This window comes from Monodelphis domestica, chromosome 3, assembly GCF_027887165.1.
Source record: "Monodelphis domestica isolate mMonDom1 chromosome 3, mMonDom1.pri, whole genome shotgun sequence".
Taxonomy (NCBI): Eukaryota; Metazoa; Chordata; class Mammalia; order Didelphimorphia; family Didelphidae; genus Monodelphis; species Monodelphis domestica.
Genome location: NC_077229.1, coordinates 242,266,920 through 242,290,323, shown reverse-complemented (window position 1 = coordinate 242,290,323; position 23,404 = coordinate 242,266,920). Strand labels below are relative to the sequence as shown.

The 23,404-nt window shown below is 35.2% G+C and overlaps 1 protein-coding gene across 1 annotated transcript in view; it reads left to right on the top strand.

Moving 5' to 3' along the window:
- Positions 1-23,404, top strand: part of DOK6 (docking protein 6) — a 721,700-nt gene that overhangs the window by 684,482 nt on the left and 13,814 nt on the right. The window lies entirely within an intron of this gene.

Here is a 23,404-nt window from a genome sequence, read left to right as displayed (position 1 = left end):
CCTAAGGCGCCGAAATTCAAAACGATCAACAGCACAGACCCTGGGAACCCTCCTCCTGGACCTGGACCAGGTTCAAAAGGTACGGCTCCCCTCAAAAGCCAGAACCCGAGATCCCTCGGACCTCAGGGGTAGGAGCGCAGAGTCCAAGGCTCCCGGAAGCTGCAGCCCTGCCGGCTGGGCTCAGAGAGCAGAACCCTCAGGGCCTTCTACAGTCCCGGTGAAAGTTACTGCCTGGGGCTTCCGCTGCAGAGAGCTGGTCGAAACAACAGCAACCCTCAGGGCGGGCAAGACAGCCTCAGGGGCTGGATCCTGCTATCCAAGTCTCAGTGAAAGTCCTTGCTCTCGGAGCTTGGGTTAGCTGCAGCCCATCCCCCCCGCAGGCCGACGAAACAGCCTCACGGCCAGCAATTCTGAAGGCAACTTCCTGAAAGCAACGTGGTCCGACCCTTCCATTCCAGTTCCAGTGAGGCATATTCAGTTTAACCCAGGGAAAGTCATAGAACCATCTGCCCAGGACTAAAGCCTCTGAACACCAGACAGAGACAAGAAAAACCAATCCTCCACATTCAGAGATGGAAAACTCCACAGAAGCACAGAAGCCCCAAAATACCAAGAAAAATAAGAAGAAAGGGGCGACTTTGGACACATTCTATGGAGCCAAAATACAAAATACAGAGCAGATAGAAGATAATATACAAGAAAATGCTCCAAAACCTTCCAAAGGAAATGGAAACTCTCCACAAACCTATGAAGAATTTGAATCAGAAATGACCAAAAAGATGGAAGCCTTCTGGGAGGAAAAGTTGGAAATAATGCAAAAGAAATTCACGCATCTACAAAACCAGTTTGACCAAACTGTAAAAGAAAACCAGGCTTTAAAGGCCAGAATCAGGCAGCTGGAAGACAACGATCGTGTAAAAGAGCAAGAATCAATAAAGCAAAGCCAAAATACCAAGAAATTAGAAGAGAACATAAAATATCTCACCGACAAGGTGATAGATCTGGAAAATAGGGGGAGAAGGGATAATTTAAGAATAATTGGACTCCCAGAAAAGCCAGAAATAAACACCAAACTGGACATGGTGATACAAGATATAATCAAAGAAAATTGCCCAGAGATTCTAGAACAAGGGGGCAATACAGCCACTGACAGAGCTCACAGAACACCTTCTACACTAAACCCCCAAAAGACAACTCCCAGGAATGTAATTGCCAAATTCCAAAGCTATCAAACAAAAGAAAAAATCCTACAGGAAGCCAGAAAAAGACAATTTAGATATAAAGGAATGCCAATCAGGGTCACACAAGACCTTGCAAGTTCTACTCTGAATGATCGTAAGGCATGGAACATGATCTTCAGAAAGGCAAGAGAGATGGGTCTCCAACCAAGAATCAGCTACCCAGCAAAACTGACTATATACTTCCAAGGGAAAGTATGGGCATTCAACAAAATAGAAGACTTCCAACTTTTTGCAAAGAAAAGACCAGAGCTCTGTGGAAAGTTTGATACCGAAAATCAAAGAGCAAGGAATACCTGAAAAGGTAAATATTAAGGAAAGGGGAAAATGTTATCTTCTTCTTTTACTCAAACTCTCTTCTACAAGGACTACATTTATATCAACCTATGTATACTAATATGTGGGGAAAATGTAATGTATAAATAGGGGGTAAAAGAAAGACCAAATAGAATAATCATTCTCACACAAAGATTCATATGGGAAGGGGAGGGGAAGAAAACTCCTATAAGAAGGAGAGGAAGAGAGGGGGGGGGGGATTTACTTAAACCTCAATCTCAGGGAAATCAACTCTGAGAGGGAAAAACATCCAGATCCATTGGGATCTTGAATTCTATCTTACCCAACAAGGGTAAGGAGAAGGGAAAACCAAGGGTGGGAGGGGGAGAGGGAGAACAAAAAGGGAGGGAAAGAGAGGGGGGAAGGGGAGGGAACAAAAAGGGAGGGACTAAAAAGGGAAACATCAAGGGAGGGGACAAGGGGGACTGTTTCAAAGTAAATCACTGGACTAAAAGGTAGAGCCGAAGAAGAATAGGTTAGAATTAGGGAAGGCAATCAAAATGCCAGGGAGTCCACAAATGACAATCATAACTTTGAACGTGAATGGGATGAACTCACCCATAAAACGTAGACGAATAGCAGAATGGATTAGAATCCAAAACCCTACCATATGTTGTCTTCAAGAAACACACATGAGGCGGGTTGACACCCACAAGGTCAGAATTAAAGGATGGAGTAAGACCTTCTGGGCTTCAACTGATAGAAAGAAGGCAGGAGTGGTAATCATGATATCCGATAAAGCCAATGCAAAAATAGACCTGATCAAAAGGGATAGGGAAGGTAATTATATTTTGTTAAAAGGGACTATAGACAATGAGGAAATATCATTAATCAATATGTATGCACCAAATAATATAGCACCCAAATTTCTAATGGAGAAACTAGGAGAATTGAAGGAAGAAATAGACAATAAAACCATACTAGTGGGAGACTTAAACCAACCATTATCAAATTTAGATAAATCAAATCAAAAAATAAATAAGAAAGAGGTAAAAGAAGTGAATGAAATCTTAGAAAAATTAGAATTAATAGACATATGGAGAAAAATAAATAGGGATAAAAAGGAATACACCTTCTTCTCAGCACCACATGGCACATTCACAAAAATTGACCATACATTAGGTCACAGAAACATAGCACACAAATGCAGAAAAGCAGAAATAATGAATGCAGCCTTCTCAGATCACAAGGCAATAAAAATAATGATTAGTAATGGTACATGGAAAACCAAATCTAAAACCAATTGGAAATTAAACAATATGATACTCCAAAACCGTTTAGTTAAAGAAGAAATCATAGAAACAATTAATAATTTCATCGAGGAAAATGACAATGGCGAAACATCCTTTCAAACCTTTTGGGATGCAGCCAAAGCAGTAATCAGAGGTAAATTCATATCTCTGAATGCTTATATTAACAAACAAGGGAGAGCAGAGATCAATCAATTGGAAATGCAAATGAAAAAACTGGAAAGCGATCAAATTAAAAACCCCCAGCAGAAAACCAAATTAGAAATCCTAAAAATTAAGGGAGAAATTAATAAAATCGAAAGTGATAGAACTATTGATTTAATAAATGAGACAAGAAGCTGGTACTTTGAAAAAACAAACAAAATAGACAAGGTACTGGTCAATCTAATTAAAAAAAGGAAGGAAGAAAAGCAAATTCACAGCATTAAAGATGAAAAGGGGGACAGCACCTCTGATGAAGAGGAAATTAAGGCAATCATTAGAAATTACTTTGCCCAATTATATGGCAATAAATACACCAATTTAGGAGAAATGGATGAATATATACAAAAATACAAACTGCCTAGACTAACAGAAGAGGAAATAGAATTCCTAAATAATCCCATATCAGAAATTGAAATCCAACAAGCCATCAAAGAACTTCCTAAGAAAAAATCCCCAGGGCCTGATGGATTCACCTGTGAATTCTATCAAACATTCAGAGAACAGTTAATCCCAATACTACACAAACTATTTGACATAATAAGCAAAGAGGGAGTTCTACCAAACTCCTTTTACGACACAAACATGGTACTGATTCCAAAACCAGGCAGGTCAAAAACAGAGAAAGAAAACTATAGGCCAATCTCCCTAATGAATATAGATGCAAAAATCTTAAATAGGATACTAGCAAAAAGACTCCAGCAAGTGATCAGAAGGATCATTCACCATGATCAAGTAGGATTCATACCAGGGATGCAGGGCTGGTTCAACATTAGGAAAACCATCCACATAATTGACCACATCAACAAGCAAACTAGCAAGAACCACATGATTATCTCAATAGATGCAGAAAAAGCCTTTGATAAAATACAACACCCATTCCTATTAAAAACACTAGAAAGCATAGGAATAGAAGGGTCATTCCTAAAAATAATAAACAGTATATATCTAAAACCAACAGCTAATATCATCTGCAATGGGGATAAACTAGATGCATTCCCAATAAGATCAGGAGTGAAACAAGGATGCCCATTATCACCTCTACTATTTGACATTGTACTAGAAACACTAGCAGTAGCAATTAGAGAAGATAAAGGAATTGAAGGCATCAAAATAGGCAAGGAGGAGACCAAGTTATCACTCTTTGCGGATGACATGATGGTCTACTTAAAGAATCCCAGAGATTCAACCAAAAAGCTAATTGAAATAATCAACAACTTTAGCAAAGTTGCAGGATACAAAATAAACCCACATAAATCATCAGCTTTTCTATATATCTCCAACACAGCTCAGCAGCAAGAACTAGAAAGAGAAATCCCATTCAAAATCACCTTAGACAAAATAAAATACCTAGGAATCTATCTCCCAAGACAAACACAGGAACTATATGAACACAACTACAAAACACTCGCCACACAACTAAAACTAGACTTGAACAAATGGAAAAACATTAACTGCTCATGGATAGGACGAGCCAATATAATAAAAATGACCATCCTACCCAAACTTATTTATCTATTTAGTGCCATACCCATTGAACTACCAAAATACTTCTTCACTGATTTAGAAAAAACTATAACAAAGTTCATTTGGAAGAATAAAAGATCAAGGATATCCAGGGAAATAATGAAAAAAAAACACACATGATGGGGGCCTTGCAGTCCCTGACCTAAAACTATATTACAAAGCAGCAGTCATCAAAACAATTTGGTACTGGCTAAGAAACAGAAAGGAAGATCAGTGGAATAGACTGGGGGAAAGCGACCTCAGCAAGACAGTATACGATAAACCCAAAGATCCCAGCTTTTGGGACAAAAATCCACTATTCGATAAAAACTGCTGGGAAAATTGGAAGACAGTGTGGGAGAGACTAGGAATAGATCAACACCTCACACCCTACACCAAGATAAATTCAAAATGGGTGAGTGACTTAAACATAAAGAAGGAAACCATAAGTAAATTGGGTAAACATAGAATAGTATACATGTCAGACCTTTGGGAGGGGAAAGGCTTTAAAACCAAGCAAGATATAGAAAGAATCACAAAATGTAAAATAAATAATTTTGACTACATCAAACTAAAAAGCTTTTGTACAAACAAAACCAATATAACTAAAATCAGAAGGGAAACAACAAATTGGGAAAAAATCTTCATAGAAACCTCTGACAAAGGTTTAATTACTCATATTTATAATGAGCTAAATCAATTGTACAAAAAATCAAGCCATTCTCCAATTGATAAATGGGCAAGGGAAATGGATAGGCAGTTCTCAGATAAAGAAATCAAAACTATTAACAAGCACATGAAGAAGTGTTCTAAATCTCTTATAATCAGAGAGATGCAAATAAAAACAACTCTGAGGTATCACCTCACACCTAGCAGATTGGCTAACATAACAGCAAAGGAAAGTAATGAATGCTGGAGGGGATGTGGCAAAATAGGGACATTAATTCATTGCTGGTGGAGCTGTGAAATGATCCAACCATTCTGGAGGGCAATTTGGAACTATGCCCAAAGAGCAACAAAAGAATATCTACCCTTTGACCCAGCCATAGCACTGCTGGGTCTGTACCCCAAAGAGATAATGGACACAAAGACTTGTACAAAAATATTCATAGCTGCGCTCTTTGTGGTGGCCCAAAACTGGAAAACGAGGGGATGCCCATCAATTGGGGAATGGCTGAACAAACTGTGGTATATGTTGGTGATGGAATACTATTGTGCTAAAAGGAATAATAAAGTGGAGAAGTTCCATGGAGACTGGAACAACCTCCAGGAAGTGATGCAGAGCGAGAGGAGCAGAACCAGGAGAACATTGTACACAGAGACTAATACACTGTGGTATAATCGAACGTAATGGACTTCTCCATTAGTGGCGGTGTAATGTCCCTGAACAACTTGCAGGGATCCAGGAGAAGAAAACACCATTCATAAGGAAAGGATAAACTATGGGAGTGGAAACGCCGAGAAAAAGCAACTGCCTGAATACAGAGGTTGAGGGGACATGACAGAGGATGGACTCTAAATGAACACTCTAATGCAAATACTATCAACAAAGCAATGGGTTCAAATCAAGAAAACATCTAATGCCCAGTGGACTTACGCGTTGGCTATGGGGGGTGGGGGGGGGGGAGGAAAAGAAAATTATCTATGTCTTTAACGAATAATGCTTGGAAATGATCAAATAAAATATATTAAAAAAAAAGAAAAAGAAATAAAGCAAATTGCTGGATTTCATGTTTCTAGTTGACTCCTATGTCTTAATAACTTCATATTCAACCTTAAGATAACTTCTTAGATAATCTTCCAATTGCACACAAATTTTATTGTCATTCCTTATTCAAAACCACCAATAGCTCCCCATTGCCCAGGGAAAAAAAGATAAGCTCAGTCTAGCACTAAAGTCATTCATGATATTACTATAGTTTATCTTTCCAGGCATATTTCAAACTGCTCCTCTCAACACATTCTGTCTAAAAATAAACTACTAACTATCCCAAAGCCTCATCTTGTCCTTTTCTTCTGTTTCATTCTCGATAGTGGCCTACTAAAACCTTTCTCTTCTTTCAAAGAGCAGCTCATACTCTATATCCTCCTAGATATATCCTTCAAAACTGCTAAGTGAAAAGTGAAAATGAAACTTCCTTAGGTTCATTATAGTACTTTTTCTGGAATTCTTCTTTTATTTTTCCACAGTGTGCCTTTGTATTCTTATTTGTGTACATGATTTAACCTTTACCCAATGTATTATAAGGTCTTAGAGGGTAGGGTAAGGATCATCATATTTTTTCATTGATGTTGTTTTTAATCTTTGGATCAATAAATCCTAACACTGTTGCTTTAAATGTTAGAGTAATAAACCATTAACCAAATAGAATTAAATAATTGAACTATAAATAACCATTTCTCTAACTCCTTTGGTACTTGTTGAAATGAAATGAAAACATTTTCCTATCATGAAGTTCAAAATATATGTTCCATAGGTATCTCAAACTCAATTTATCCAAAACTGAACTCATAACTGCCTCCCAAATCCAGATCCCAGCTTCATTATCATCTTTCACTCTTCATTGTCTCTCATCTCATATATCCAGTTGAATGGCCAATGTTGTTGTCCCTTTCTCCACAACATATCTCCTTTATATCCCTTTTCTCTCCATTCACCTAGCCATCACCATAGTTCAGACTCTCCCCACCTCTCACCTGGACTATTACCAATCAGGTTTCTTGCTTTAAGTCTCTCCTATCCTCTAATTCATTCCCTTACACAGCTGCCAAAATAATTTTTCTCAAACTCACATCTGACAATGCCATACCCTTATTCAATAAACTCCAGTATTTCCTACTATAGCTAAGATGAAATATAAACTCTTGTTTATATGTCTGACATTTAACATTCTTTAAAACTTTGTACTTTTCCAGTTCTCATATTTTATTCATTTCTGGGCATCCTTTGGTCTAACACTATTGTTCCACTTGCTACACATGTGACTTTTCAATGTCTGATCCCAAGCCTAGAAATGCTTCTATTAGTAGTCATTGCTTCAAGTCTAATCCATCCTCCACACAGACTTCAGTCATTTTTCTAAAGCTTGATTGTAACAGTATCAGAGAGGGAGAGAGAAAGGGAGAGAGAGAGAGAGAGAGAGAGAGAGAGAGAGAGAGAGAGAGAGAGAGAGAGAGAGAGAGAGAGAGAGAGAGAGAGAGAGAGAGAGAGCCACAGGGATAGAGAGTGAATCCCCACTCAACAAACTTCAGTGGTTCCACATTACCTATAAGAAGAAATATAAACAATTGTTTGGCATTTAAATTTCTTCAGTATTAGAAGAAAAAAATTCAAAGTTGTCTATAGTCATATGAGGAAATGTTCTAAATCACTACTGATTAGAGAAAGACAAATTAAAGCAACTCTAAGGTTCTACTTCATACCTATCAGATTGGTTAACATAATAGAAAAAGAAAAATGACAGATGCTGAAAGGAATATAGAAAAATAAGGACACCATTGGTGGCATTTTGAAGTAGTCCAATCATTCTGAAGAGCAATTTAGAACTATGCTCAAAAGCTAAAAAACTGTACATACCCTTTGACTCAGCAAGAACACTACCAGGTCTGTATCCCCAAAAGATCACAGATAGAAGAAAAGGACCTACTTGCACAAAAAAATTGATAACAGCTCTTTTTGTCATAACAAAGAATTAGAAATTGAGAGGATGCCCATCAAATGGAGGATAGCTGAACAAGTTTTAGTATATGATGGTGATGGAATATAATTGTATTTTACAATACAATTTTTGTAAAATCATACAATGATGTACAGGATGCTTTCAGGAAGACCTGGAAAGACATAGGTAAACTTATGCAAAATGACATGAGCAGAATCAAGAGGACATTTAACACTATAACAATAATATCATATGATATTCAACTGTGAAAGACTTAGCTATTTGAGAAATACAATGATCCAAGACAATTCTGAATGATTCAGTGATGCCATTTACCTCCAGAAAAAGAAGTGATAGAGTCTGCATGCAGATTAAAGTATACGTTTTTTCTATATTAATCTTGGGGACGAAGGAAAGAGTTAGGTCTGTGTTTTCTTTTGCAATATGACTAATTGTAAATGTATTGCATGATGGCACATGTATAATCTCTGTCAAATTATTTGCCTTCTTAAGGAGCAGGGAGGAGAAGGAAAGAAGAAAATAATTTGAAACTCAATTTTTTAAATGACAACGAAAAACTGTTGCTTTCATGTAATTGAGGGAAATAATTTAAATGTAAAAAATTAAATAAATAAAAATCTTTGCCACCTAACCTTTCCTCAGATGCCATTTATAGTTATTTTATGTATCTTGTATGTAATTTTATATGTACATGTTATGTTTCCTGTTGTGATGTAAACTCCTTGAAGGTAGGGACTGCTTTGACTTTTTCTTTACCTCCTCAGGGTATAGTACAGTGCCTGGTAACCTCTTAATGCTTCTTGCTTGACTGATTGAATTATCCAAGATATATTAGCATACTCATACTGTTTTGCTTATTTGTATGTTAATCTAACATAAGACTTTGTGATTATCCCTCCTGCCACCTTTAAAGCAATTGTTATCAATCAGCATCTCTGTTACATGGCCAGCTTCTGAAGATTTTGTTGCTTGTCTGTACTTGTTATGGAACTGATGAGCACCATATTCTGGGTTTCCAACTATATAACAGGCACTTCTTTACCATCTGCCACATTTTTATGAAGGTAGAGTTCCAAGGCTAGCTGACACAGTAGAAAGAATGTTAGTCATGAAATCATAAGATCTGATTAATAAAATCATAAAATCAAAAGATAAAAACTTTCTCCCATTGCTTACTACCACGAGACCAAGCAAGGCACTTACTGTGCCTGGGTGTCCATTTCCTCAGGAGACCTTTGTGATTCTTTCTAGCTATACAGATATGATGATCATATTATCATGCTCCTGTTTGCTTAAACCTTACTTTGAAGATGTTCCAACATACTTAAAAGGAGAGATGGGGTGGAAGAGAGGTCTTTTCCTTTGAGCTACTAGAGTTTTCACAGATTTTAATGGCATAATCACAACCAATTATAAATCTCCTAAAATATTGTACTTCTAAATATATATAACCTTATTACCATTTAAAAATAATATTTCTATAGAAACAATGTTCAAACACAGAACTATGAAGATATGCTGAGGTAAACTCTTCTTTTGTTTTAAACCTAATTAAGATTTGAGAGGAAAATCCAATTTGAGACTGTTCTTCCAGTTCACATTAAAATCTCCTTATGAATTATGTAAACTTAATTGGTTTTCATTAAAATGTCATTGCATTTAGATGTAGTAAAAGAATTGGACATGCAGTGGATTTAGTAAGTAATGCACATATTGTTAAGAATAATACCTAAGAAAAATCCAGTAGCTATATCTCACCTATTTCTTGTATCCCAAGAATTTGGGGCTGTATACATCATCTCCTTAGAACAAAAGATACTTAAAGTTATTCATGAAAGTAGAGGATTGATTAAGAAATCTGAATTCCCTTCTGTCAATATTATTTCATCATTATATGATATGTGTGTATCCATTAAGCAGAAAGTTTGTACATAGAAGTGGTTGTGAGTTTACAATTAACTTATCCAATTTGCTAACCTGGAGGTAACTCAGATACTAAAATTTTCACTGGGTGAATGAATGGACATATGGATGATCCATTACGAGGAAACTTATGTGGTGAGTCATGAGAAAGGCAGCATCGATGTCAGATCATTATTTTTTTAATAATTGAAAAGTAAATTAAGACCTTCAGAGAGATTAAATGGAGTAACTGTATTGGAAAAATATAATGGGTTCCTCTGTTTACAGCTTAAATTCCCAGACTATTTTTCTTTATTCTATCTCTCTCTTTATAATATAATAAGGAAAGAGTACACCAAAATAAGTAGTAATGGAAAATGTTATGATCTTTTCTCTTTTATAAGGGAAGAAAATGCCATAGGATCATTGAGTATAACACATTATTATTCTTTCCAAATCATTTTTTTCACTGCTAATGTTCTTCATGAAAATGTCACTGTAGGATGTGAGCAACACTGAGTTATTTGTCATAGTAACAAGTTGATCGTCTGTAGATTTAAATTTCCAAAATCTTTTGCATCATGATGTAGAATAGAAAACTGTTTTAATAACTAAAACTAGGAATGATTTACATGTTTCCAGATAGCACAATATTGCTTGCAGTTGCATTCAGATACCTACAGATTTGAATTTCATAGTTTTCTTTTTTCCTTTAATATTGATGCAGATTAAACTCTAAGCTTATCGTTAAAACTCAGCAAATTAGGATGACAGACTGAAAAAAATCAAAAGATTTTCATATGGGTTCTCCTGCCTTTGAACTGTTGCTAAAGGAAATAGTCACAAATAATATAGGTAGTTGTTGTGTTCTAGAGTTTATCAGAGCATTTGCCATATGTCTAAACAAAATCAGCCTCATTAGAAATTAGGAGAAAAATTCTCTTCTAGAATTCATACAAATAGCAGATGTTGATGAAACAACCAGAAGACAATTTCTATTCATTGAATTATACATAATGTATAAATCAACTAGTCCAATTATTCATTTTACACATGAAGAAACTGAATCCCAGATATGATATGCCAGAGATCACACAGATAAGTGGTAGAGCGAAGTCAAAACTACTTCTTCTGACTCTAAATGTTTTTTCCTCATATCATATAGTTCTTTCAAGTCATTATAATACAGTATTAGGATGCAAAGACTGAAATTTGCTACTATCTCCCAAATCTCCCAAACTGTAGGATAATTCTTAGATATAGTCACTTCATTATACTTTGATAAACATGAATCTACCCAGCCTACAAAAGTCTTTTAATTTTTTATAGTTATGGTTAAGCAATCTCTAATAATATTGGTTTTATAACGTTTGCTATTTATAGTAATTTAGGTATTCACTTCCAGCTCTAAAAGGAAAAAAAACTGCCTCCAGATCATTTATCTAATAGGTATTAAAACAATACTTATATGAGATATAATCTGGGAAGCCTCCCAAGTTAAATACTGCTACTTGAAACCTTTTGTAGGACAGAAGCAGTTTCCATAATAAGGAATAAATCTTGTGCTTCATATACAATAGTTTTTCCCTTCTCAGAAAAAAATTTAGTGTGATGTAGGTATAGTTACTCTTTTGTTTGATTTTGTTAAATGTTCCTATGATGCTGTTAATTCTTTAGAAGATACTATTCTTTCATACTTAGTAAATTTGATAATCCCTAAATTTGCTACCAGAAATTACTATTGTTTTCTTCTTTATAATAGTGTATCTAAAAGTAGAAATACAGTGTATCTATTTATGTGGGGGTGTGGAGAGATCCTCTTGCTGTTGTTCTTTTAAAAAACTTATTATCCAACATTTGAAATTCACAAATGTAAAGCTTGTTTACTTCTAAAGTATCTCTCTGAAACACCTTTTGGAGTAGGAATGCATATGAAAGCAGATGATTTATCTCTTGCTTATTGGGATACATGTTCCAGGGTTTTGGTTTTGGAAGATTATTAATTTACAAAAATGAATAATATGGAAATTTTTTTGCGGGACAATACATATATAACCCAGATTGAATTACCTGCTCCTCCGGGAGGGGGAAAAGAAGGGAGGAAGACAATTTGGATCATATAACTTTGGAAAGCTTATGTGGAAATGTGTCATTACAATAAAATTGATTTATTAATTAATAAATAAATAAAATAGCATATCTCTGCTCATTAGAAATAACTGTTTGTTGCTAAGGGGTTTTTTCTTTATTTTTTTTTCCTTTTTGTTTTTGCTTTTTGGTTCTTTGGCTCTTGTTTTTTCAAAAACATTATAACACCTTCATAAAGTACTTTGCTATCCTAGGAGACCACTGGAACTACTTTTATTTCATCCCTAGATTTTACATTCCAGGAGACAAGATACATTGTATTTTCTCTAAATGCTAAAGTCATATTCTCTCCAAATCATGTGGACAAGACTTTACTATATTATAAAGTGTGTTATGAAGAGAAACAGGATGGATTCAAACTTTCAAATAAATGGCTTTCTTTGCAGGAATTTTCCCCTTGCCTGTATTGCTTTCTGTTGTCTGCAAATAACAAGGCTGACATATTAAGACTCTTCTAACATTTTAGTATCAACTGAATTATAAAAAAACACAATGAGAAATTTGCATCTTCAATTCATTAACTATCCATCATAGCAAAAACATATCCATCATGTTGGAAAACAATTAGCTTTCTTCCAGGATTTGTTTGGAAATCATTAAATGCTTTATTAAAAAGAAAAAGAAAAAAAACAAAATTGTACACAGAGGAGAAAATAATAAACTTGGTGGAAAAAGGAAGGTTCCCAAGAAGAGGAGGTGTGTTTGTAGAACAACTTAATTGACAACAACAGTATCCTGGGACTTTCTAATATTTAACTCACAAAATAATATATCAAATTTTGTTATTGAGACATTTTTTTAAATTTGTTCCATCTGACCTTTTAAAAAAGAATAGGAAATTATAATCATACACTCAATTAAACGTGTGACTTATTTCTCATGTCCCTTGCATTCCTCCTTTCTCTATATATGAATTTTCCTGTAATCTCTGTGTCATATTATACATTTCAACATGTATTACCCTGTTTTATTGACTATCACAAATGTTTTACACATTCCACAATAGGAAAAATACTCAAATGAATTTTCAGTATTATATAATGTAACACTTTAACTAAATTTTAAATATATCTTGGTAAAAATATCTTGGTCTTGAACATTTAATTATAAAATAATAGAAAATCAAATATAGTCCAGAGGAATTAATGAGAGTTGCATCAAAAGGGATACTAGAGGCCCAATACTTTTTATTCTAAAGATGAGAATACTTTGGCTTAAATTAGAGAAACCTGAATGAATGTATGTGCCCTAGATTACTCTAAATTAATACTAAATGACTGCAATTGTGTTCTTTACTATTCAGTGTTATGTTCTTTGAGGATATGAGAGGAGACTCAGGAATAAAAGCACATTTCAGTGGGCCCTAAATAATCTGATCTAGGGCATCATGTGTTGTCCTCTTGGTCTGAGGTCTTCAGACTCTCGGCCCAGTTTGGCAACAGGAAATATACAACTACACATTACTGCTGGTCAGTTGCTGTCCTCAGCCCATCAGCTGTCTGGAGAATTTTACCTATTAAGAACAGTGCTCTCAACTCACTCCTGGTCCACAGTCTCTGCCCTTATCATAGCTATGGGTCTTAGGTCAGGTTTGAGTAGTGAATCATCATTCACAGAGTGACAAAAGTGTAAGATGATACTTTGGCCTGTTTCTCACATGTGGGGTAAATCCAAAACCATAGACTAGGAAAATGACCTACAGTTTCTCCATGGATCAGTGGGTTTCCCATCAATATTCTATTTGCTGTACTTCCTCAATTATTTCTTATCTATTTGTGGGAAAGTGCTGGTGGTTCTGCTTCCTCCTTCTCTTTGCATCTATGTTGCCCAATGCTTTGGATATATCATGTACTCAATAATGTTTTGCTGAATTGAATTGAAATGGAAGGCAGAATGTTTACATGTAGCATAGACAGGTGACTTCTAGTGAGGTGTGTGAAAGTGGCTATATAGAATCTTATTAAATAGATTCTAAATGAAAAATGAAATTTGTGACAGAAAACTTGCCAAGACTCATCAGTCCTAATGACCACTAATGACTTTCACTAATGCACATGCATGGTAATGAAAAAAACAGTAAGAATGTAACTAAAATTTTTCTCCATTGACTTGGAAATTTTAAGAAAATCAGATGTTTTTTCAACTCTTCTTTTCTTAGAAAAGGGTAACTTGGGAAGAGAAAGAAGTCTTTATGTAATGAACATCTAGCTATATAAATAATGTCAGGGAATAATTTGTTTTTATTGAACCATCAGTTATGATACCAGAATGATGGATTCCTGGCCAGTGGTCACTTATTAAGAAAGCAAGTCTTGTATTGATTTTATCTCAATTTTTTTCATTTGTCCTTCTTATTCCTTGCATAATCTTTCTCCTTCAAACATTCTCTGTATAAGAAATTGTTCTATTATTGAAAGGGAATTGGGAAAATATCAAAAAGGATTAGAATTGCCAAAGAGTTTGGGTTTTTTTCTTTTGTGTTTTCTTTTTAATGAGTGAAAGAAAAAAATAGTAGCTGAGAGAGAGGAAGAAATAGTTTGATATTTTTCCTTAATAAGAGAGATTATAGTCAGGAAAAATATTCAAAAACTCCAGGTCAAAATTATATGTAAGAATGGAAAGGAAGTTGAGGAAAATAAAGCAAAATAAGAAGGAAGGAAAGGCAACCCAAATGTTACACTGATGCTTTTCAAGCTGTGTGTTAGTAGGTCTTCCATAGACCATCTAGCAAATCCCTTTAAGACATTAAATAATCTTTAACAAGAATAGCACAATATAGGAACTTTCAAAATGAAAGACCTACATTCAAGCCATACTTCCACCACTATCACCGCAACTAGATGACAAAGTGAATAGAGCACAGGACCTGGAGTCAGAAAGATCTGAACTTGAGATACTTACTAGCTGTATGACCTTGGGCAAATCACTTAATCCCTCATACCTTAGTTTCATCTTCTGTAAAATAAATTGTAGAAGGAAGTTTCAAACTATTCAACTATCTTTGCCAAAAAAAACCACTAAGGGGTCACTAAGAGTCAGACTCAAATGATTGAACAATACTAACCACTATAAAGCTGTGTGACTTGAGTTAGCCACTTACTTCTCTAAAATAAGAGTTTTCTCATCAATAACATGATGAGGTTAGATGAAATTACCTCTCAGTTCCCTTATGTTTGGTTCAAACAATCTTTGAATTACAGCAAAATCAAAGGAGGTGCCAGATTTGTAGTCAGAGGAATGGGGTTCATTACCTACTACCTGTATAATCATGGAGATGGAATGAGTTCAGGAAACAAGTAAGAAGCTGGCTTAATTGTGGGAAGGGGAGCAATATGAAATGGCTAGGGAATTAGGTTGGAAACCAGTGGGGCTGAATTTTAAATATCACTCAAAGGAATTGGCATTTTATCAAAGAATCAAAAGTAAAGAAACTGAAAGGTTTTGGTTTTTTAATTAGAGAAGTGGCATGGTCAAGCATGGCTTTGGAAAATTATTTTTGTGGCTATGTGAAGGATGAATTGAAGAAGGATCATATATTTAGAGTCAGAAAGGATTGTAGAGGACATCCAGTCAAGTATGACTGGAAGCAAAGAGAAAAAGTAGGAGCCTATTAACGTGGTCTAACAGGAAGCTAGCACAATAGTCCAAAGAGAACAATAGCAAAGGGATGAAGGTGTTACCCAAGGTGGCAGCAGTGTAAGTAGAAATAAGGGAAAGGATGCAAGAGATGTATGGAGGTAGGAGTGATAGGATTTGGCAATACTGCACTCCACAAATAAACTATGGAATTATTTTATAACATGTTTAATAAAACATGGCCTCTAAATAGAATAACAAATAGCACCATGTTATTAACTTTAAACTGTTATCAACCACTACTCTAATTATTTCCTATTTGGCCTTCTTCTAAATACAGGTAGTCCTTTTTGCTTGCTTTCCCTGGCTGATATCAGCTTAAATTCAGTTGCTATTTAAGAGTAGAGAGCCTATAGGGTATTCAGAGAAGACTGGCACCTCTGACCTGAGGACTGGTTGAGCCCTTTTCAGGACTGCTTTTTTCCTTTAGGGTACAAGTGCCATACAACTCTAACTTGTAGCTCCAAGAAGCTATAGCAATGAGCAGTGGACACATCCTGGTAAATTGTCTTGGCAGGAGGACTAAACTAGGTTGGGGGAACAGTAGGCCTCAAACCCATTAATGAGTTAAGGGGGTATCTCACACAAGTGTGTAAAGACTTCTCCCAATGCCCTCAATGGAAGGGGAGCCTGGAAATAACTTTTTTCCAATGGCCATAAAGGCAGTTAAAGGAGACGTTCTGGAAATCTTAGAGCTTAATTAGACATCAAAAAACCAAGATCATCCACTGCATCCTGAGTCATCACCAGTATCTTTGATTTTTGTCATGTCTTTGGACATCAATGGCTCCAGAAGAGAGAGTGCAGCAGATAACTGTGCAATTCTTCCTCACCTAAATCCTATTCACATACAAGTCCAGACATCACCAGTGATGCCATAGATCCTTTTAGGAAGGATAAAGAACAACACTTTAAGAGCAGAGAATTTAAATACATCATTTATAGCTTTTTGTTTTCTGGGCTGTGTCCCTAGGGCTCTTGAGCTTTATCCATTGTGGTTGCCCTCCCTCAGTACAGACAGCACCTTTCATAGAGGGTAATAAAACTGTTTCTTTAGCAGCCTCTATTTCTTCAGTTAGCACACTTTGAAATAAAATAAAAGATGGCTGAAACATTTAAGCAGGTTTTCAGCTTAGATCTGTTACCTCTTTTCTTCCTTAATAGACACACTAATGCATTGCAATTATTCTGGATTTCTAATGTGGGAAGCCTAGGAGAAGGGAAACTTCCCTGTTCTTTTGCCAGGAATAAGACTGGGTAAAGAAGAGAATTTAATAAAAACCAAGCACACTGTGAGTAAAATTCACTTTCAGCCTTTAAAGCTCTTCCTTAAATCTTCAGAATGGAAAGGGCATTCATAATGTAGCTGCTGTCATTCTTTTTTTTCTCACCTCTGTCACTGATAGGATTCTCTGGTCATGCATTCAAATTGGGGTGTTATTTTCTTCTGTTTATTACTGTGTTCCTTCTAGTTTATTACTAATATGACATTTTTTATGGTACAGCTATGGAAGATTTTCTTTAAGGCTATAGTTCCCTCTCCATTATTGCAATATGGTATGATATGAATTTCTGTGGTTCAGGGAGTTCTAGTTCAATGTGCAAATAAAGTTGATTTAATATACAATGCTTATTGAAAATGTATTCAGGAGCTTCTCTTTGTATATAGCCTGGTAGAAAAGAGCTGGACTTGAGCTTAGAAGACATGGATTCCAGTGCTGCTATGTGATTGTGGCTGATTAAGTGACTTTAATAAAGGCTACCCTTTATCTAACCCATAAAGGTCTTCAAAGTGCTTACACACATTATCTAATTTGATTCTCACAACAATCTTGTGAAGTCGGTGCTATTATTACTTCCATTTTATAGATGATGAAACTGAGAATGAGAGGCTAAGTAAGTGTGTGAGTTAGGATTTAAGCTCATCTTCCTGGCTCCCAAGTGGACACAAACACAACTTAGGGACGATATAGCACAGCCTTGATTTTCTCATCTGTAAAACTGCCTTGATAACACTGCCTACCTCGCAGAGTTGCTATGAAGAAAGTATTTTGTAAGCCCCAAAGCACTACATAAATGTAATCTGTATTATTATTATTTTCATGACAGACTATGCAATGGGGTGAAGAGATCTATTTGTTCCATTTCTTTAATACCTGGTCTAATTCACTGAACAATGCATGGGGATTTAATGCACATGTCTACCAAGAAATTGCTTGTATTTCTTTTTATTATCTTTCTCATTAGCTTCATTATTCTCATTAGATTATTCTATTAGATTAAACTCCTGAAAGGCAAGTTTTGTTGTTTTTCATCTTTATCTCCCTGGTGCTTTGAACATTGTAAGCACTTAATAAATGTTTATTACTTTGAATTGAATTACCATCATCAGAAAGGCACTTATTAAGCCCCTATATCTACACAATGTAGTTTGTGTTTATGATGCACATTTGTATGACAAAGAATAAACCATGGGAGTTGTGAGGTGTCTGTTTGGGATAGGGAGGAGAAGTAAGTAGGAAATCTCCATATAGATGTTAGATTTTAAGTAAGAAGGCTGATTACAAGTCTGGACTCCACAAGGTGCGTCCCATCTGTGTGACACTTGAACACATAACAGCCTCAAATGAGCACCCCTTTGTTTTCTGTCAAATGGGAATAATAATATGCACATTGCAAACTACGACATGTTGTTATAAAGGTCAAATGGTAATGAAGGACGTGTTCAGTGATTGCAAAGTGCCGTAGAAATTTGTAGAAATTTCTATGCTTATTCCATTCCATTGCTTCAAGGAATAACTGTATCTGTTCTCACATGTTCTTTGGGAGTAGGAAGTGGCAGGATGAGCTCTGAAGAAGCTATTTGAAAAATACAATATACAGGAGAAGTCATAGATGTGACAGTGAAGAAATTGAGATAAAGAGTGTTTCTTGGGTGAATTGAAGGGATGGCACTGGGAAACAGGAAGAGTTATATGTGGTGGTTGAAGTGAATTTATATTCAGCCCCTTTGGTGTCCTATCACTCTTTTCTCTGAAGTCCTATTTTCAACAAGTGTAAGTGTATTATCTATCTGTACCACCCACTCAAACAGACACATCATTTACAACTTTGTTTCTTTTCAGAGTCGAGATTGAATCTCTCTTCCCTACTAAACTGTGGTCTTGAGAACAGACAGATTCTAGCACTTCTTTGTATTATCCCTTGAAACTTACAGCATTCGTGCCTGCAACAAGGGGAGATAGAATGATTTGCACATGATCACGTAGCCACTATAAGTCAATACCAGGACTGGGAACACCTTCTAGCTTGGAGATGGTTAGATGGTGCAGTTGAGAGAACAATGGACACAGTCAAGAAGACCAGAGTTGAGATTCATCCTCAGGACTTTTCTCATGACCCTGTGCAAGTCACTTAAGCTGTCCACCTCAGTTTCCTTATGTGCAAAATAGGAATAATTAGCACCTCTAAGTCCTAGGGGCTGTTATGAGACTATAATGAGATCCTATTTGTAAAGAGCTTTGCAGCTTCCAAAGCATGGTATAACTGCAGATTATTTTTTTACCAAAAGACTGACTCAGTCCTCTATCCACTACTACACTATCGTATAGCCTCTCCACTGAACTCTCTATTGAAGACAAAAGCTATTATGCCTATGAGAAACACCACCTATTTTCCAAATGCACCTTTGAGCTCACTGAAAATGAAGACATAGAAGTAGCCCTTGACCTACTTTCATCTGCTTCTACTATTTACAAATAACTCAGTAGAGCAGACCTCCTAGGACTAAGCATTTGAAATAGGGATAACATTAGACAACTAGTTAGGCTGCTGATCCCATAAATGAGTTAACAGTTATTCTCTAAGGATCTCAAACTTGAATGTGTGCCATGGTAAGTACTCTCATCTCCACTTAGATGAGGTGAATCATCATGCCAAGGCAGAGACAGGGGACATAGAGACCTAGTTCTGGATCACTCCTTTTCCGATCATATCAATCAGATTTTTCCATTTACTCTAAAAGTGTCAGTGTGCATTCCCAGGAGTGCTATATTTAGAATGGAAACACATCACCTAGAATCAGTGTTTGAAGAATTAGTATATTCTCTGATGAAATGTAAGTTTAAAATAACTGCACTCCCTGAAAGTCGCTGATAGTTATTAGCTATGACTAAACTGGTATCATCCCTGGTTCTATTCTTTTCTCCCTTTTTTAATATGATTTCACTACAGTTTCCTTGCTCCTTGGTATTTTGAAAACTAGGGATCATAGTCTACTATAAAAATTTTGTCTACATGTCTTCCAATGAAAATTCTCCTTACTCAATATTAATGAATTTGTGGCTATTTATTGACTAATTATTATCTACTGGAAGGTGGAAAAACTCTTAGTACTTTCATATATCCAAAATAATGAGGATTTAAAATCATACTGATTTTCTGTTGCTAAATAGAAGTGTAAACTGGGTTGGGTTGTACTGAGATACGTTAAGATGTGAAGGACTTGCTATGCTCTAAGAAAATCTATAGGGAATTCTTAGGGTTATGAAATTTAGAACAGCTAGAATTGGGGAATATAGAATTGGTAGAGACCTAAAGGAAGGTATAAAGCAAAGGAAGGAGGAGGAAGGGAGGAAGGAAAGAATGAAAAAACTAACCTTTATGAAGGACCTCCTTTGTAACATGCACTGTGCTAAGTACTTTACCGATATTATCTCATTTGATCTTCATAAGAACCCTTGAAGATAGATAGGTACTATTATTCACATTTCTGTTAAGAAAACTTAGGGAGAGGTTAAGTGACTTGACCAGAGTCATACAACTAGTGTATGAGGCAACTCATGTCTTCCTGATTCCACATCTAGTGTTCTTTACACTAGATAGATTCCTTTGAAGGTCGTTAGTCCAAACCCTTTGGTTTATATGAGAAAACTGAAGTCCAGAGAGGTTAACTGCCTAGCCCAAGGTCACACGGGCAGTTAAGTATCAGAACTTGAACTTAAGCCTGGGTTGTGATTTCCAACTTAATGCATTTTCCACTATACTATTCTTAGATCTTGCAAATTACTTTGGACAAGCAATAATTTTGATATGGCTTTTGTTTGTTTGTTTTGGCTACTTCCTCTGGCATGTTCTCCCTATTGTAATCTCAGTCTATTTAATTCCCTATTTTCAGTGTCACCTCTAACTCCTAATACTTAGGACAGCAACTGCAACAGTTAACACTTTGATAGAATTAATTTTTTTCATTACTTCAATCCTTTGCCAAGAAAATCTGATAAATCTAAAGAAAAGAAATGCAGTAACAAAGTACAAATGATGATGTCACTGAGCACATAGATTTGATTTAATTGTTTTTTATTTATTCAATTAACAAATATTTTATCAATATTTCTCTTCTATTACATCCCTTCCCATTAAGTATTTTTTAATCCCTCAGTACATATCTGCATTGTGCAGAGGAGAAAAAATTTCCCACACTAGCTGTGTCTCAAAATGTGTCTTTTTGGGCTTTCATTTAAGCACCTATCTGTCAGGAGGACAGGATTATGTTTCATCTTAATTCCTTGGAAATATATTTAATTTCCTTTATATTCTCATCCAGTAATTACCAAGGTTCTATCACCTCTAATTTTTTTGAAGTTTTGTTCAGATCCTTAACTTTTTCTTTTTTTTAATTTTCTTAAATTTGTGTGTCAGACATACATTAAGGTATTCAGTATTTTAGTTCAACTGCCTATTTCAACCTTTAACATAATTATTTATTTAAATATCTAAATTTGGTTATTAGGTATGTTTACTAAGTATTGACAGTAATTCATTTTCTAGGATGTGTAACATACATAATATGCATTTTTTTAATTTTGATTTTGACCTAGTCTTAACATTTTAACTCTATGTAAATCTTAGTGTTTGTGTCTTTTTATAAAACCACTGTGTCAAGTGTTCCTTTTTTTATTTAGTTCAACCTTTCTTTTTATGGATGAGTTTATCACATTCACAGTTATGCTCATTAAGTGTCTATCTTCCTCATGCATATCTTCTTTGACCTTTTTCTGCTTCCTTCTCCAACTTTCCTCTTTACCAATAAAAAAAGATGTTGTTAGAAGGATATGTATTTATGGCTTCATTTTATAAGAACTATGATCATGTGTCTTCTGTTTACAGTAGGTTGACTACAAACATTTGAATTTAACCAAGTGAAAGTGAATTAAATGTGTTTCCTCACCTTCATTTATTTCTATGTCCATCATCTGCTGGATTTTGTGCTATACACAAGTTTTATAGTTCTCTTTATTTCTGTGATTTAAGAGAATGATCATTAATTAGCTGTTAAAGAGGACATTGTTATAATTGTTAAAGATATTGCAACAGCTGGTATTATAGTGAAGTCAAGCATTAGCCTACTATTAAACATGAACAGTTGCACCAAAGTTCAAAGGAAAGTAAAAGTCAAAAATGAAAAATGCCACCAAGAACTAATGAACTGTTGGTACATAATAGCCTAATTCATCCTCAGTAAACAAGTAAAGACCGCCAGAGAAAACTGAAAATAAGGAAATTGTCATTTGTTCTTATATATTATGACATAGACTTCTTGAACCTTTGGAAAGGAGGGAATGGTTAAAAAAAGACTATTTTAAAGAAAAAAAACAACAGGTAACTTGCTATGAAGAAATAATGCTCATCTTGTGCAAAACAATATAAGAAGACCTGAGTATTCAAATGACCCGTGATTAAAAAAAAAAAAACTATTCACCACCATAGAAGGAACTGAAGGAGTTTTAATAAATAATAAATATTGAAGCATATCAGTTTTTCCTCCATGAATTTTCTTTAGTGCTTGCAATGTGTCATCTTTCACAATATGACAAATGCAGAAATATGTATGATAACACATGTACAGCCTGTGTTATATTACCGGCCATCTTTGAGGAGGGTGGAGGTATGGAAGGAAGGAAGTGAACATGGATCTGAAAATCTCAGAAAAGAATTACTAAAAATTGTATCAATTTGTAATCTGGAAAAAATTTTAAAAGGAATGATATAGATTAGAGGAAAAGATAATTTTTGTAGTGGAATTCCCTTTTTCTTTTTAAGGATGTGCTAAATGTTTTGTCAGAATCTTGGGAAATGTACATGTTTATATACATCTTCATTAGATTATAAAATGTTATCCTGAAAATTAGGATTTTTTTCATTTATAAAGGGCCTAAAAACCATGTTCCATTTGTGCCATTAAAAATGTATTTAGTATTCACTTATTAATAGGCAAATTAGACCTGGTGACAAACCTTAGGTGATTTTTTTAGGGTCATTTCACATTTTATTTAAACTGATGTGAGGTCTTAATCAAACTTTATTCCTCTAAAAATACAAAGCTAGAGCCAGCTTGACCTGATTCAGGAGAATTGATTGTTAAATTTTCATCATGAGCTCTTTACCCTCAGAAATTGGCATTGCTACCTCAATCAATGTTTTATTTTTCCCTTATTATTTGCCTAGT